The sequence below is a fragment of the Hemiscyllium ocellatum genome, chromosome 20 (assembly GCF_020745735.1).
Source record: "Hemiscyllium ocellatum isolate sHemOce1 chromosome 20, sHemOce1.pat.X.cur, whole genome shotgun sequence".
NCBI classification, from domain to species: Eukaryota; Metazoa; Chordata; class Chondrichthyes; order Orectolobiformes; family Hemiscylliidae; genus Hemiscyllium; species Hemiscyllium ocellatum.
Window position 1 is genome coordinate 46,165,984 of NC_083420.1, and position 16,659 is coordinate 46,182,642.

Consider the following 16,659-nt stretch of genomic DNA (forward strand, 5'->3'; position numbering starts at 1 on the left):
CAACAATGTCCCTAATAACACTTATGGCATACCTCAATCACACACTGCAGTGGCTCAAGAATCTAGATCACCAGCATTATCTCAAGGTTGATTAAGAATGGGCAATAAAAGCAATGCCTGTACTGTAAAAAATATTTTTTAACCAAAGTCAAGGTCGGCCCTGTCCTCACCTGATGTATTCTCTAACGGAGACCAAAGAAGCAACACTATGTTCTCCAGCTATAGCCAAGCACATAAGAAATAACAGCAGAAGTTTGCCCTTCAGTCTTTTGAATGTACTCTGCCATTCAATGGCTTACTGATATATAGTTATCGGAATCCACAGAATTAAACCTGATTCAGTGGGTAGCACTCTCAGCTCCAAGGCAGCGGCTTGAGCACCAGTTGACACTTCAGTGTTTTATGGAAGGTGTGCTGCACTGTCGGAGGTGTCACTTTTCAGACGAGACCTTAAACCTGAAGTTCTGTCGGTTCTCTCAGGTAGATGCAATAGCTCGTACGTCATTTTATCGAAAAAGGAAACTAAATAAACAATATTTATGCCTTGGCTAAAATCTTGAAAAGCAGACTGTTTGATAATTATCATATTGTTGAGTGTACACATTGACAGCCCATATTTTCTACATACAAGAGTGACTACCAAAGAAGAGTCATATTTGGATTTGAAACTGCCAGACCTGCTGAGTTTATCGAGCACATGCTATGTTTACTACATTTCACTAATTCACTGGACAGCACTTTGTGATGTTCTTAGTTTGCAAAAGGTGTTATCTATATACAAGTTTTTCATTTTTCTTCATTATCTTTTCTTCACTTCACTGTCACACACCATCCTGACCTGACACTGTATCACCAATTCTTGAACTCCCTCGCTGACAGGACTGTGGTGTCCCTATACTTTAAGGACGAGAAATGTTAGGAAGGCAGCTCACCATCTTCTCAAGTTCAACTAGGGATGGACAATAAATGCTGGCCCAGTTAGTGACATCCACATCCCACGAATGAATAAAACAATGGTGTAGACCATCTGTACTGTAATGCCAGGAATGTATGTTGCTCCATCTGGTGGTGGAAGTGCAAAGCTACAGTCAGTCACAAAATGACTGAGGCCCATATACTGTAAAGAATGTGAGAAATACATAGAAGTGTCTTACAAAGAGTTACTGGCATTTATCCTTATTGCTGAAACTCAGTTTTGACTTGCTGAAAATAACTAAAAATCTTTGTGAAAATCTTTATTAACCTGATTCATTAAGTTTCTTTAACTATTTTAGAATAGTGAATGACACATGACAAGCCACGAGATACTAGTCATTGCTCTTTCAGTGTACAATTCAACAACTGAGCATGGGAGGGTGTCAAATGGAAGTTTTGTTCTGAACTGATCAAATGTGGCTCAGTCCATACACTGTGCTGTACGTTGGTTAAATCAACTCAGGAACAGGAGTGGTTAATTCAGCCACTAGGACTGCTCTGCTTTTAAATTAGATCAGGACAGATCTGTAGCTTACCTATTTACTGCTGAAAATGTGTTGTTGGAAAAGCGTAGCAGGTCAGGCAACATCCAAGGAGAAGGAGAATTGACTCAGGCATGAGCCCTTCTTCAGGAATGATGCCTGAAGAAGGGCTCATGCCCGAAATGTTGATTCTCCTGCTCCATGGATGCTGCCTGACCTGCTGCGCTTTTCCAACAACACATTTTCAGCTCTGATCTCCAGCATCTACAGTCCTCACTTTCTCCTTACCTATTTACTGCCTTGGTTTCATAACCTCAGTATCTTGGAATTATGACTTTGGCTTCACAGAAGTTAAAAATAATCACACTTTAAACTCAAAACCTGGAGCTTGATTGAATGGGCATTTTTCTTGCTGCTGTCCATGTGGTTGGTTGACTGACAGTCTGACAAGTTGTTACTCAGCCCACAACTAAGTACAGAAATAAAATATGATTTCCCAAAATATATATTCAGAGGACAATTAGTTCCAGCTCTTTATTAACAATACATTATAGCACCATGCCTAACAAAAAATCCAGTTTAAAAATTTCCAGTTGACCCTCAACTCTTCAACTGGATTTCTACTCCGCCTTGTGTTCAGAATTGCTTCCTGGCTCCACCCCTCAAAAGTTCTAAACATCATTAAATCCCTTTGCTCTAAGGAATACAGGCCTCACAATTTAATTGTTTTGATCCAAACAGAGAAAATTAAGAACATTTACTCAGAAAGAGTAAGGAAAATGAATTCCAACTAAATAAGAGTATTTTCACTGCAGACGCCGGTTGATCATTAAAAATTCAATGTAAAAAGTCAAGTGGACACTCACTTTTACCACTGAATGAAACTTCAATATTCAGTCCAGTTTGGAAGAGGTAATGAACAATGCTGAACATTATTTTAAGCAAAAGCTGACTTTCCACTCCATACTTTTTGCTAACATGACTCAGTTGTAAATGGGATGGAAATTTTTGGTAGGGGGTGGGGGGAGGCATGCAACAGACTTCAACCAAATTAAACGACAAAAGAATAGCTACAACAATGAGAGAATATTACAATCTGACATCTCTGAAAACTTGAAATTCTTGGAAAGATCAATGGCAGAGTTTCAGTCCAAACCACAGGTATTTTAGATGACTTTCTATTCTAGAATGCAGTTCACCTTTCATCAGGTTTACCATCAGTAACATACTGAAGCAAATATCTATGCCAGTGTTATCGTTGAGCTGTACAAAACAGGACCTGCTCACAACAGAGTTCTTACATTACAAAACTTTGAGCTTGCCAAAACCAATTTTAGAGCTAAATGTCTAATCCCATTATAAACATAGTAGCTGAACCACAGAATAGTATTGACTTTAATGACACAGAGTAACTTGTTCCTTCATACATAGCATAATAGTAACTCCAACCCTTTTCCTCAGAACTTATTCTCCATAAGGGGATAGTTCCACAGGCAACAGTTAACCCCTTGGTTCAATATTCATTTAGCTATTATTGATGACTAGCATTCAGGAGTCAACTACATTCTGGCTAACACCAGAAACAAATTGAATCCCGTTATAATGCACTTCCATAAGGTTGCAATGTATCAAGACAAGAAGTGAAAGGTATGATTAATTTTTATCCTTCTTAAAGCTCCAGACAACTGGTAGCATTCCTGTCATTTCTCCAAGTGAAAATGTGGAGATGCCGGTGTTAGACTGAGGTGGACAAAGTTAAAAATTACACACCACCAGGTTATAATCCAGCAGGTTTATTTGGAAGTACAAGCTTTTGGAGTGCTGTTCCTTTATCAGGTAGCTAGTGGGGCAGGATCATAGGACACAGAACTTTTGGTAAAAGATCAAAGTGTCATACCACTGATGTGATGGGCACTTAGAATGGGTTGCAGGTTTGAATTCATTAATACGTAAATTCCAGAACTTCTTCCAAGTCATATTCCCAAGATAACTTTTTAAGGTTTTATAAAAAAAAGATGAATTTCAGCTCAGACAATGCATTAAAGGTGTGAGCTTACAGTCTGCCTGTATTACAATCTTGAGTCATACTGGTTCTCTTTCCAAAGTGGAAATAGAACCAGTCTGACCCAAGGTTGGAATACAGACAGACTCTAACCTCACGTCTTAAATGTATTGTCTGAGCTGAGATGTCACCTTTTTGCCTTGAAAATGTCACTTGAAAGAATTTCTGGGATTTACATTTTAATGAATCAAAACCTACATTCCCATTCTAAGTATTAAAGATTTAACAGCATCTAGGTTTATTAAAACACTACATCAGTTGTTTGACACTTTGATCTTTTACCATAAATTCTATGTCCTATGATCCTGCCTCACTAGCTACCTGATGAAGGACCATCACTCTGAAAGCTTGTACTTCCAAATAAACCTGTTGGACTATAACCTGGTGTTCCATGATTTTAACATTCTCCAAGTAAAGACAGTATCAACCCTGATACCGTCCTCGTCTGCAAGTCTTTGCCAAGCACTGGTTTAAACTGCTGAGTCATTAGGGGAACCATTTAATATGATGTTCTACTGTGGATAGAGAGATCTCAGTTCACGTGACCTGAAAACCATAATACCACACTGTCATTGAATAGACCTGAGCAAATATCACCTGAAGACAGGGAGTCGGTTTCTACATATCTCTGGTTTAAACCGTCTCTACTTTCGTCCTGAATGAATATTTAACATAAGGTAAGTGAAGAAGATTGCATGGTGCAATGGGTGGCATCCTGTGTCAGCCAAAAATTTGGGAGTTTGTTTTCTCCATTAGGACGTGAGATCAAGGCAACTGTATGCATTATCTGTATCAACCTGTGAATCCTTCTAACATAGGCCAATCAGAGGCAGTAAAAACACAAGATTATTTGCCAGCCGTGTAATGGAAAAAAATTACAGCCTTTGCCATCATTATCCATAGCTTCAGATGACACCATGCCTGTAAAAGTATATGTTGTCACAACAACATGAATTCCTTGGGCTGCCAGTTGACTGGGTGGCCACTGTGGATCAGATTGCTGCCAATGGCATGGAATTTGATCATCATTCCAGCTAAGACAGATATGGGACTGACCTCCTAGCCCTACATGTGACAGCAATTGCAATCCTGCAGGTTGGACCTACCTTCGAGCAGAGAATTGAAGAACAAGAAGTTGTTCTGAATGCGCTGAAAAACACTTCCAGTCAAATACAGTCTTTTGCCTTCAGCCCACTGCCATTCTGTTCCCCTCCCCAAACAGTTTTAAGTCAACCATACTTTTCACAACATCAGAGCCTAATTCAAGCCAAAGCTAAGCTTCCAGTTTCATGTCTTGTCCCACATAAAGACTGCCTGCTTCTGACTCTGCAATATGACTTCTGAACTGTTTCTCATACCTCCAGATACTGCTATTTTAAGATTCTCCTGACTACCAACTATTTAAACTTCAGAATTCCAATCAGTTTGTATACTCCATTCTCTTCTCACTTTCTCCAGTTATTCAATACTCTGTTCCTCAAACCAAGGCTTCTTGTGCATTGCCAGTCATACTTTCAGCTTTCTAGGCCCCAGGTTCTAGAATTACCTCTCCAAAGCTCTCCATCAAACTCATTTCTTCAAACACCATTTTTAAAACTCACCACTTTGATCTACCTTTCACCTTTCCTCACATATTTAGCACAAAAACCATTTTATACCTGATCATACATCTGTCAAGCTCCTTTGAACATTTTCAAAGATGACACATAAAAACATGCAAATTGTTTGCAAGATCCTGCTGACAAGTAAACAGCTAAGCCCGCAGCTAACTTCTGTTTGTAATGTCCCAACATGTTAGCATTAGAATCATCTGCAAAATGTCTAACCAAATAGAAAGGAGGCTGGTTATCTCACCAAACCCCAACTCAGCAGTAGAAAACCAGTGTAGGAAACTAATTTCTGCTTTTATGACACTGAATTCAACTTTGGGGTTAAAGGGTTTTCCCACAAGTTTCTTAACCAAACAACTGCGACAAGAAGGGTGAACATATTAACTTACAAACTAAGAGCAGGTCTACATTCCTGCCTCCATAGCTCACCATGGAATAAATATGCCATGTGATACCAGCTATTGTTCAGTTGGTAGCACACTTAACCGAGTCAAAAAGCTCAGTGGTTAGCATTGTTGCCTCACAGTGCCAGGGAACCAGGTTTGATTCCAGCATTGGACGCCTGTCTGTGTAGAGTTTGCACATTCTCCCCATGTCTGTGTAGGTTTCCTCCCACACTGCTTTCCTCCCACAGTCCAAAGATGTGCAGGTTAGGTGAATTGGCCATGCTAAATTGCCTAAAGTGGTCAGGGATGGGTAGGATAGGTGCATTAGTCAAGGGTAAATATAGAGTAAGAGGCTAGGGGATTGGATCTGGGTGGGTTACTCTTCGGAGGCCAGTGTGGACTTGTTGGGCCAAAGGGCCTGTTTTAACACTGTAGGGATTCTGCAAAGTCTAAACCCAGAGATTTGAAATCACAATCTCAGTTGACATTTGAATGCAGTAATGACGGAGGCCTGAACTGTTGGAGACTTAGGTCATACTAACACTAATTACAGTCTCAGATGGATAATAAAAAGTATGGATTATTTGGAGAAGAGCAAAACTGGATTACTGTATCTACTTACAACAAAAATTATGATCTTATAGGAGCAAAATTACTAAAGATGCTGGAATCTGTACTGAAAACAAAAACTGCTGAAAATCACAGTGGTCACGCAGCATCCACGGACAGAGAGCAAGCTAATGTTTCGAGTCGAGATGACTCTTCATCAGAGCTCTGATGAAGAGTCGCTAGAATCGAAATGTTAGTTTGCTCTCTCTCCATTGATGCTGCTTGACCCTCTCTGATTTCTAGCATTTTTTGTTTTCAGTTCAAAAAGATGACCTTAGTGTAGATTAAAACACACTTCAAACATCGAGATTATGTTTTCATTAATCAAGCTAGCAAACACCGTGCAAAGATGAAGTGTGAAGCAGAACCTGCAGTGGAGCAATGGTTTCTCAAGCTCAGGACAGGTTTCTTCCAGCCTGGAAGAACAGCTATCCAACACCTGATGTTCTAAAGTGATTTACAGTTAATACATTGGTTTTGAAGAGTAGTCATTGTTGTCATGCAAGAAATCAACAGCCAATTTGCACACAGCAAACTCGTACAAACAGTAATATGATAACAAGCAGATTATTCATTCTTTTGTGATATTGCCTAAGGAATAAATATTGGCCAAGATTCTCTTCAAAATCGTCCCATGGCATCATTAATGGCCACCTGACAGGGCAGATGAGGTCTCAATTTAACGTCTCATGCAAAGGACAGCAAATCTGACTCACCTGCAGCACTCCTTCAGTCCTGCACTAGTGTCTCCGCCTTGACTATGTTCAAGCCTTTGTGTAGGTCTTGAATCACACTTTCTGGTTCAGAATTGAGGGAATTGTACACTGAATTCTGGTTAGTTATAATTCTGGCATTTTGTAATTTCATCTCTCACTTCCAACCACACAGCCTGGTCAAACATCCTTTCTCGTCCATCACAAATATTTATGTGAAAAAAAAGCAAATTAAAGCATATAAAGAAAATGCAAACAGCAATGAACTTGCACCTATATCATGCCAGCAGATTAATCTTAACTCCTGGCATTCACTGGCTCTATCCCTCCCCTAGCAACTGAACAAGAATTACAGCAAACTTGGTGTTGTATATGACCAGAGACATTCTACCAACAATGCCTACATTAGCACAAAGATCATTTATTTCCACTTGGGAAACCTTGCTTGGCTCCACCTCTGCGTCAATTAATCTACGACTGAAATTCTCATTCATCCAACACTCTCCTGTTATTTCCAATGTCCAACCGTTTGTAAAAGTTTGAATTCATCTAATACTTTGCTGCTGTGCCCTTATTTCCACTAAGTCCTGTACATCCATCAACCTTTTGCTCAATGACCTATATTGGTTATAGTAACCAACACCCCTGATTTTAAAATTTTCTAAGTATTCAATTCCTTCCAAGGCCTCTCCTTCCCTAACTCTGTAAACTTCTTCAGTCCCACAGTCTCTGACATATCTGTGCTCTTCTACTCTTGGTACCTTGAGCACCCCTGAGTTTACTCGCTGCATCATGGGCAACCATGTGTTCAGTTGCTAGAATTCCCTCCTGATGTCTCTCTTTAGTTCTTTACTATGCGTTTTGAAACCTACCTTTCTGATGTAGTTTCTACCCCAATGTTTGTTTATGTCGTTTGGTGTCAAATTTTGTGTTGACTTTGAACAACTTCTCCTTTAACTCCTCTCACAGCCACATCTTTGATCTTAAGGAAGTGAGTACCTGCATTGGCCCTAGTTATGCCTGTCTCTTTGTAGGATATGTGGAACATTCCTTATTGCAATTTTACTCTGACCCCTTCCCACACTTCTTTCTCTGGTATATCAATGACATCATCAGTGCTGATTCCCTCTTCCATTCTTGGGTGGCATGGTGGCTCAGCAGTTAGCACTGCAGCCTCACAACACCAGGGTCCCAAGTTCAATTCTAGCCTCAGGTGACTGTCTGTGTGGAGTTTGCACATTCTCCCCATGTCTGCATGGGTTTCCTCCGGGTGCTCCAGTTTCCTCCCACAGTCCAAAGATGTGCAGGTCAGGTGAATTGGCCATGCTAAATTGGCCATACTGTCAGGTGCACGAGTCAGAGGGAAATGCGTCTGGGTGGGTTACTCTTCGGAGGGTCGGTGTGGACTGGTTGGGCTGAAGGGCCTGTTTCCGTACTGTAGTGAATCTAATCTAATCTAAACTGAATAAAATATAAATTTCTCTCCCACTCTCAACCTTTACCTGGTCTATCTCGGACTCTTCCCTCCCTTCCTCGACCTCTCTGTTTCCATATCTGGGGAAAGGCTGACCATCAATATCCATTATAAACCCACTGACTCCCACAGTTACCTTGACTATACATCCTCTCATCCTGCTTCCTGTAAGGACTGCATTCTGCCAATTTCTCCAACTCTGTCACATTTGTTCTAACATTGCCACCTGCTGCAAGAGGAGCCTCAGAAATGTCCACCTTTTCTGAGGATTCCTCACTACCACTGTCAACAGGGCCTTAGCTGCGTCCAACCTACCTCCAGCACTTCTGCCCTCACCCCTTCCCTTCCCATCACTTAAAGGAGGGTACAATAGGGTCCCCGCATTTATTACTCCATCAACTTCCACATCAAAAGGATTATAAGCAGCCGTTTCCAATGGGATGCCACAAGACACACAATCCTTTCCACTTCTTTGTCAGCATTCCACAGTCACCTTTCCCTCTGAGACAGTCTAATCCGCTCCTTCTTCATTCCCAACTTGTCCTCATATCCCCATGGCACCTTCCCACACAACTGCAGAAGTTGCAACATCTGCCCATTTATCTCCCTCTCCAAAGCCCCAAACATAATTTCCAGGTGAAGCAGCAATTTACCTGCACTTCATTCAATCTAGTATGCTGTATTCACTGTTTGTAATATGGTTTGCTCTACACTGGGGAGAACAAATGCAGGTTGAGTGACTGCTTTGCAGAACACCTATGCTCTGTCCGAAAAAAATGACACCGGGCTTTCAGTTGTCTGCCACTGTAACATACCGCTGTGTTCCTATGTCAACATTTCTGTTGCTGGCTTGCTGCTGTGTTCCAGTCATCCGCAGCTTAAGCTCAAAGAAGAATACTTTTCGATTGGGGCCCTTGCAACCTCTAGGGTTCAACATTGAGTTCACTAAGCCTTTCTTCTTTTTTAACCCATGGTTCTGATATAACTTGGGTTCTTTTAGTGCAGTCAGCCATTCTCTCTGACTCTTAGTCCTTAATATCACTTATTCAGCTTTTCTTCTGCTTTCTAGGATCTCCTTGTTTTCCATCCCATTTTGTATCTCTCTCTCTCTCTCCGCACTCCAGCTCACTTCTCTCCTTCCTGCGTTCCCTCCCCCAATTTTGTCATCAGCATGAATACCATCTTTTCCAAGATGCTAACAGCTCTGATGAAGAGTCATCATACTCAAAACCTTAACTCTGCTTTTTTCCCACAGATGGTCCCAGACCTGCTCAGTTTCTCCAGCTATTTCTGTTTTTGTCTCAGATCTCCAACATCTGAAGTCTTAGTCTTATGTAAACTGCCATCTTTTCAAATCCTTCCACAGATTTGACCCTCGCTATCTCTATAATCTCCTCCACCCCTACAACTTTCCAAGACATCTGTGTTGCTCTAATTATGGCTTTTTGTACATTCCTAATTACAAATGTTCTACCATTGGTGACCATACTTTCAGCTGTCGAGGTGCCAAGCGCTGGTATATCCTAAGCCTCTTCATCTCCATACTCACATTTGTCTTTTGAGACAATCCATCAAACCTTTCCCTTTGACCAAGCTTTTGATCAGATGACTTAGTTCTTCCTTCTGTGGCTTGGTGTCATATTTTGTTTTATGATACTGCTGTAAAGCAACCTAAGATGTTTTATAATTTTAAAGGGGACAAATGCTGTTTTTGGAAACTTCTGTATGTCGACCACATTTTGGACTCTCTTCCAATGCTGTCAGGTAAAGGGTAATTTCTTTTGGAACAATGACATATAGTTTTTGCATGTGAACCTAAATAATAGTGCAGGGGTTTCTATAGGGATTTACTCACTTTCGCAACTTTATTAGGAATCGAGTTGCAGTTCATCACAGGAAGCAGTGAACATAAATCTCAAACAACAGGCATTTTCATTAATTTTAACTGACAACAATTTTTTATTCACAAGACAAATTGGTTCATTATCTTATCTATCCCTGTGTCATACCCAAGGATGCCCAGAGGGAGGCAGGCAATTAACTGGATCAAAGAAAGATTTACTGATTTAATTACTACCAGATTCAATTAAACTTTGATTTTTAGTAATTTCTAGAGAGTAAGAGGTTCCTCAGGCTTTCAGGATCTACAGTAAGCTCTGCTAGGTTTACATCACAGCCAACTTTATAAAAATGGTCCAACAGGTTTCATTTTCATTCAGTTACTATCATTAATATGTGGAATACAAGGCACCAAATTCAAGAAAATAGCATAGCATCTTCTTATTAAGGATCGAGAAAGTTTTTTCTTAGAAAGTTCTTCTTTCTAGACAATACTTAACTTCCGACCAATAACATCACATTATTTATCTGATCTTTGTTGTGGGAACTTGCTGTGTTCAAATTGGCTATCACGTTTCCCTACATTACATGGAGATGCCAGTGTTGGACTGGGGTGGACAACGTTAAAAATCACACAACACCAGGTTATAATCTAACAGGTTTATTTGGAAGTACAAGCTTTCAGAGCATTGCTCCTTTGTCAGGTAACTAGCAGAGTAGGATCATAGGACACAGGATATATAGCAAAAGATCATAGTGTCATACACTGATGTGAGATATTGAACAAACCTAGATTACTGTTAAGTATTTCATCTCTTTGAATGGGGTTGCAGATTTTAATTCATAAATATGTAAATCCTGGAACTTCTTTCAAGTCACATTTCAGCCACAAGCCCTCTCCCATTTCTCAGATAATGCTTGACCTGAAGTATTTTTCCAGCGCCATGCTTTTTGTCTGATTTCCAGCATCTGCAGTCCTCACTCTCTAAAATGACTTTGTTTGTGGGTATGATGGAATAAAGCTGTGATGGTTTTGTTTAACATAACCTGGAGAACAATGAACGACAAGAATGAAGCCTCCATCCTTCTCTTCAGATCCCTCGGTGGCCTCACCCCTCCCTGTCTTTATCATTTACTCCAACCCTCAAATCTCTGTGCCCTTCCATCTCTGGCCTCGAGTGTAAAAATCATTTTGTTTGCAACTGTCGGCCATGTTTCAACTGCGGTGGCCTCAACCTCGGGGATTCCCTCCTGGACTTTGGCTCTCCGTTTCTCTTTCTCTTTTTCTCTCTTTATTTCTCTCTCTCTTTCTGTCCCCTATTTATTTAATTTCTTTGACTACGCGTTTGTTCACAACTTTAAGCTTGGTGTCAGTCTTTCATTCCTGTGCTTTTAATGTTTTATTGTGTTAGTGGTACTATCTCCTTGAACCCCTCTTTGCATTCTCAACCACATTCATCTCACAGCAGCAACAGCAATCTCCGTCTTTGCTACTGCTGCTGTGAGTGAAGTGCAGAGCATCTGGGTGAGCTTGTTTCCTCCTGTTTGGCATCCCCGTTCCTAAAACCATCTCATTATGAATGTGGACATTCTCTAATTAGAATGATGGCTATGCTAGTTTTTATTTCTTCTTCTCAAACTACTTTGTGCATACTGTTTTGTTTTAAAAAATCTATAATATTCTTAAATAGATAGTGAATTGCTTTTTATTCAATATCTTTTACTACTTTTGCCTCTATTCCCCTTAATCCTATCAGAGATAAAGTTTCCATAAATCCTGTATCAGTTACAGTATCTTGCCCCATGACAATTATTCAGGTGTATTTCAGGAGTAGATTATTGGGACACAGTCCAGTTGTGGAAGCTATCACAGCTGAATCTATTTGTCACCCCCTTCCACTATTTATCCATGCCCGCTTTCACTGGTGCTCTGTATAATGACCAGGAATTATAACACTCACCATAGCAGCATTGTTTATGCAGATCTGTTCAAGTTAGGATGTTATCTCAAAAGAACATTGTTGGGCCACGAAGACAATCACTGCTCCTAAAGTCATTTCCCACTTCAGCAAAAATCACTGAATCAATTACACCAAAGAACCTTGGGTGAATCTTCCCCTTCTTAAACCAGGGGAGCTTTATGGTTCAAAGTCTAAGACTTCATTGGCAGTACAACCCTGCTTTCAAACTAGGTAGTAGATGTTTGCTGAGCTTTCACAGAAACACAGGCTCCCTATTTAAATCAGTCAGAGATTTGACTAAGGTCATGTATTTTTATGAAAGCTCTCTCACTTCTCATATCACCTGTAACATTTTTGAACAGGGTGATTCGAAAATATTTGTAACCACGTACAGAAGATCCCTCTCCAACACAGTGATAATAATGCATGGTACCTTGTCCCTTGAAAAGAACTCAGAAGTATAACCACAAATTTAAGTACATCCAACCTTGTAAAGTTTTAACAAGCCTTCCACCATATGTGCAGTGATGTTTTAATGGTTAATGATTTGTTGTCGTGCTTTAGTTGAGTAACACTTTCTCAGATGCCACTGCAACAATTTCCTCAACACATCATAAAAAAATCATTAAACACATTTGGTGTCTGAATTCAGTGTGCTGTAATTGAAGCAGGTCAATTTGCAGTAAATGTGAATGCCTTGAATTCAGCTGGCTAATAGCTCTTAGTTGAAATGGCATTCTTGGTTTTTGAAGAAGATTTGGAAAGATACAGATTAATCGGGGGAGCCAATAAGGATTTGTTAAGGGATGGTCACCTTTGAAAATTTGATCAGATATTTTCAGGAGGTAACCAGGAGTGATGATAAGGGTCTCCTTAGGCTTTAAAATCATTTGATAAGGGATGTCACTCTGGTCAAGAAAATAAGAACCTATAGAATCCAAGACAAAGTGGTATGTTGAATCTAAGCTTGACTGAGAGACAGGAACAGAGGATGACAGCAGAGGGACATTTGTGATTTGAAGTCTATTTCCAGTGGGTCCCACAGGGCCTGGTGCCCTTGTCGGTCAATAACTAGGTGCATTGATTTCAGGTAAGAGGTAGATGAGTGAAAGAAGGGTTAAGAAAAATAATTTCACTCAGAGGATGGTGGGAGCCTGGAACTCATTACCTGAAAGAGTATTGAAACTCTTGCAATATTTAAGCAATTTTTTAGTATTTACTTGCGCTGCCACAGCCTCCAGGAATTAGTGTAATCAGAACTTTGTTGACCAGCATGGATGTGATAGTATAAATTACCTTGTTCAGTTCTGTAAATGGCTATGAGTCTATGAGATATATCACTCAATTCCTGACTGCACATGAGTTCAAATCTCTTCTAAGTGTTTTCACTCCAGTCCTCCTTGACAGTTGAAGATGTGGTGGAATTTTGGCATTCATAGGCGAGGTAAATTTCAGAGAACAACAAATACTGTTTGTGCCTTTAGAAAGTTCTGTGGCCTGACAAACTCACCCAGAACAAGTAAAATGTAGAGGTGATCGATGTACCACTGTTGCTCATATTGAATTTCTTCAGTCTATTAACATGAAGCCTAAAATATTGGTAAGTGCTAGATCCCAAATGTCTACAGACTACTATTAAGAAAGGCTACCAATGAGGAGAATTGGCTTGTGGTAGCTAAGCAAGCATTCAGAGCGACATTCTTTTTTGTTTAGTAAGCACTTCTGATGAGAAGGATCAAGTCAGAAATTTAAGCATCAGATTATTCGTCAGCTAAAAGGAACTTGAGCTGAATTTCGACCTTTGCGATGTGTATTTTGTAAAATCTTACTTTTGTGTTTTTTCAATAGAAAAATTTATTCCATACAAAATAACCATTTAGACTATATGTAAAAATGGACTTTTGCACCAATATGTCATTTTCTCATGTGTGGAAGTTGGTTAGAAGCTGTGGTTTAGTTGGGATACCCTTGCCTCATGGCCAGAAAGCAATGGGTTCAAAGTCCAATTCCAAAGTCCAATGCATCACTGAGAGAATATTGCACTGTCAGGAGTACCATTTTTGACAGAAAAATTAAATTGAAACCCTATCTGGTCTCTCAGATGCATACCTTATAACCCATGACATCAATCAAAGGTGATCAAAGGAGTTCTCCCTGATGTTTTAGCCAATGCTGTTCCTCAACCAAAAATACTCAAAACTAATGATTTTGTCATTATCACCAATGTCCTTTGTGTTTTGCACTAACAGGCTGCAGTATTTCTTACATCGAAGTGACAACACTCCCAACATACTGCATAGACTCTGAAGCACTCCGAAATGACTAGATGAGAAAGGTTTTATATTGTTGCAGTTCTGTTCGCTGAGCTGGGAATTTGTGTTGCAGACGTTTCGTCCCCTGTCTAAGTGACATCCTCAGTGCTTGGGAGCCTCCTGTGATGTGATGTTTCCTACGGTATTTATAGTGATTTGTACCTGCCACTTTCGGTTGTCAGTTCCAGCTGTCCGTTGCAGTGGCTGGTATATTGGGTCCAGGTCGATGTGCTTATTGATTGAATCTGTGTATGAGTGCCATGCCTCAAGGAATTCCCTGGCTGTTCTCTGTTTGGCTTGTCCTAAAATAGTAGTGTTGTCCCAGTCGAACTCATGTTGCTTGTCATCTGAGTGTGTGGCTACTAAGGATAGCTGGTCATGTTGTTTCGTGGCTAGTTGGTGTTCATGAATGCGGACCATTAGCTGTCTTCCTGTTTGTCCTATGTAGTGTTTTGCGCAGTCCTGATAACAACGAGCACCCGAACTACAAATCTTCTCCCAAACTTTAATGGTTCTATATAAATGTATAATATTAATATAATACATAATTTATTTCTGCCTTTTTAACTTGCACAGGAGGATAAATTTAGCAAAAGCAAGGCCCTTTAAATGTGCACTTACTCAGCAAACAGTTCTCCAAAGGACCAGTATCCAGCCTTGGATAATTTGTAGTATTCAAGAAACAAATGCCTTCTTTAAAAGAACATCAAGATGGAATGAACAACCAAATTACAGAGAATGAAAGCAATGCTGCTATTGCTAAAGAATATCAGTTTCTCCCCCACTGAGCAAAATAATTCTCCTGGAATAGTTTCTAGCTGTGAAGTCCCTTCAATGTGAAAAGAGAAACCATGGCAATTTCTCCTGAGGTACATGTAATACAGATACCCTGACCAGAAAAAGAAATATGAAGAGTGGGAAGATGAAAGCTTAGTCAAAGCAAAACGTTTAAGGATGATCTTCAGGTAAGACAAAGAGATGAAGAGAGGCTTAAGAGGTGATTTCCAGAGACTAAAAGACCTGAAGGCTCTTTCTCCAATAGTGGATGAAATGTGGGAGTAAGACACACAAAAGGTAAGGGTTCATGAAGTGTACAATTAATTGAAAACATAGAAACGAAGGCAACTGGGGCAAGGTACAGATAGAGGAAATGAATGAAGAGAATTTTAAACATGAGCTAATTTTAGTGAGCAAGGATTGAAGAGATAGGTGAATCACGATTGATACAGGATAGATCACAACAAAAGATCAAGTATAGTAGAATTCAACTGTAAAGGCCATCAGAGTGGGATAGGAAAGCCATAGCAAGGGATAACCTAATGGTGATAACTGCATGCCCTCCCTTTCTTTCTTTACAGCAAATATTTATTATTTCTTTATGGGTGTGAAGCCAGGGCTACCCCAGCACTCTCAGTGACAGTAAGTACAGATTCTTTGAACAACACAACTATATTATGTCGAGTTATTGCTGTTTGGTTAGACAATATTTTGACAAGAATGCAAAGCTCCTGCCAAGCCAAGTGCAAGTAGCTTTGACAGTAGGAACAGCCAGGCAAGAAAGGTTTCAAGGGTCTGACTTAGGCAGTGAACTGGATAATCTGACGATATTGGTTGTGACCCATGATAGATTCTGCTGTGTTTCCTATCAACCCAATTTAAGTAACCTGTGGACTTGCCTGAATCCATACTCCCCAAAACGTCTGCTTCATCTCTTCCCCAAAACTAAATATTTTAGCCAATTTTTAAAATGGCACCTCTTGAATTCCTTAATCATAGCTCATGACTACATAACTTCTATGTTTTCTTCCTTTGGTAGAAAATTCTTGTGATGTTTTCTGCATGAAAGCTATTGTGTGACATAACCAGGACTATTATTAACTCTCGAGGGCTCTTTCTCACATACATTAACCCAACAGACCGAGTCTGGGTTCTGCAGAAACTGCGTAAAAGGCTACCACTTTGTTTTTATTCCAGGCATTCGAATAGCTCTGCTCTGACGCATCTCCTGATTTCTCTGGGATGGAAAGGAGGAGGAGGTATGTTAATTATATATTGTGTGTTCAGTTATATTTAGGTGGTGGCAATTAACTGGAATTTGGATTGGAAGTGCATGATAACGTAACACATCTTTGCACATTAAAAACTCAAAAGCATATAAAAGCATACGTCTCTCCTTCACTATCTGGCTTACATCTAATGAGGGTAGCAAAGAGAGACAGAAACCCAGAGACACAGT

At 40.0% G+C, this 16,659-nt stretch overlaps 2 protein-coding genes across 3 annotated transcripts in view; one reads left to right on the top strand and one right to left on the bottom strand.

Annotated features, from left to right (window-relative positions):
• LOC132825488 (uncharacterized protein C7orf50 homolog) overlaps positions 1-16,659 on the bottom strand; it is a 408,037-nt gene that overhangs the window by 184,552 nt on the left and 206,826 nt on the right. The gene's annotated exons all lie outside the window — the stretch shown is intronic.
• LOC132825486 (uncharacterized) overlaps positions 16,394-16,659 on the top strand; it is a 40,562-nt gene continuing 40,296 nt past the window's right edge. For both annotated transcript variants that reach the window (XM_060840807.1, XM_060840806.1), the window contains exon 1: positions 16,394-16,459. The gene's annotated coding sequence lies outside the window, so the exon portion shown is untranslated. The remainder of the gene's footprint in view (positions 16,460-16,659) is intronic.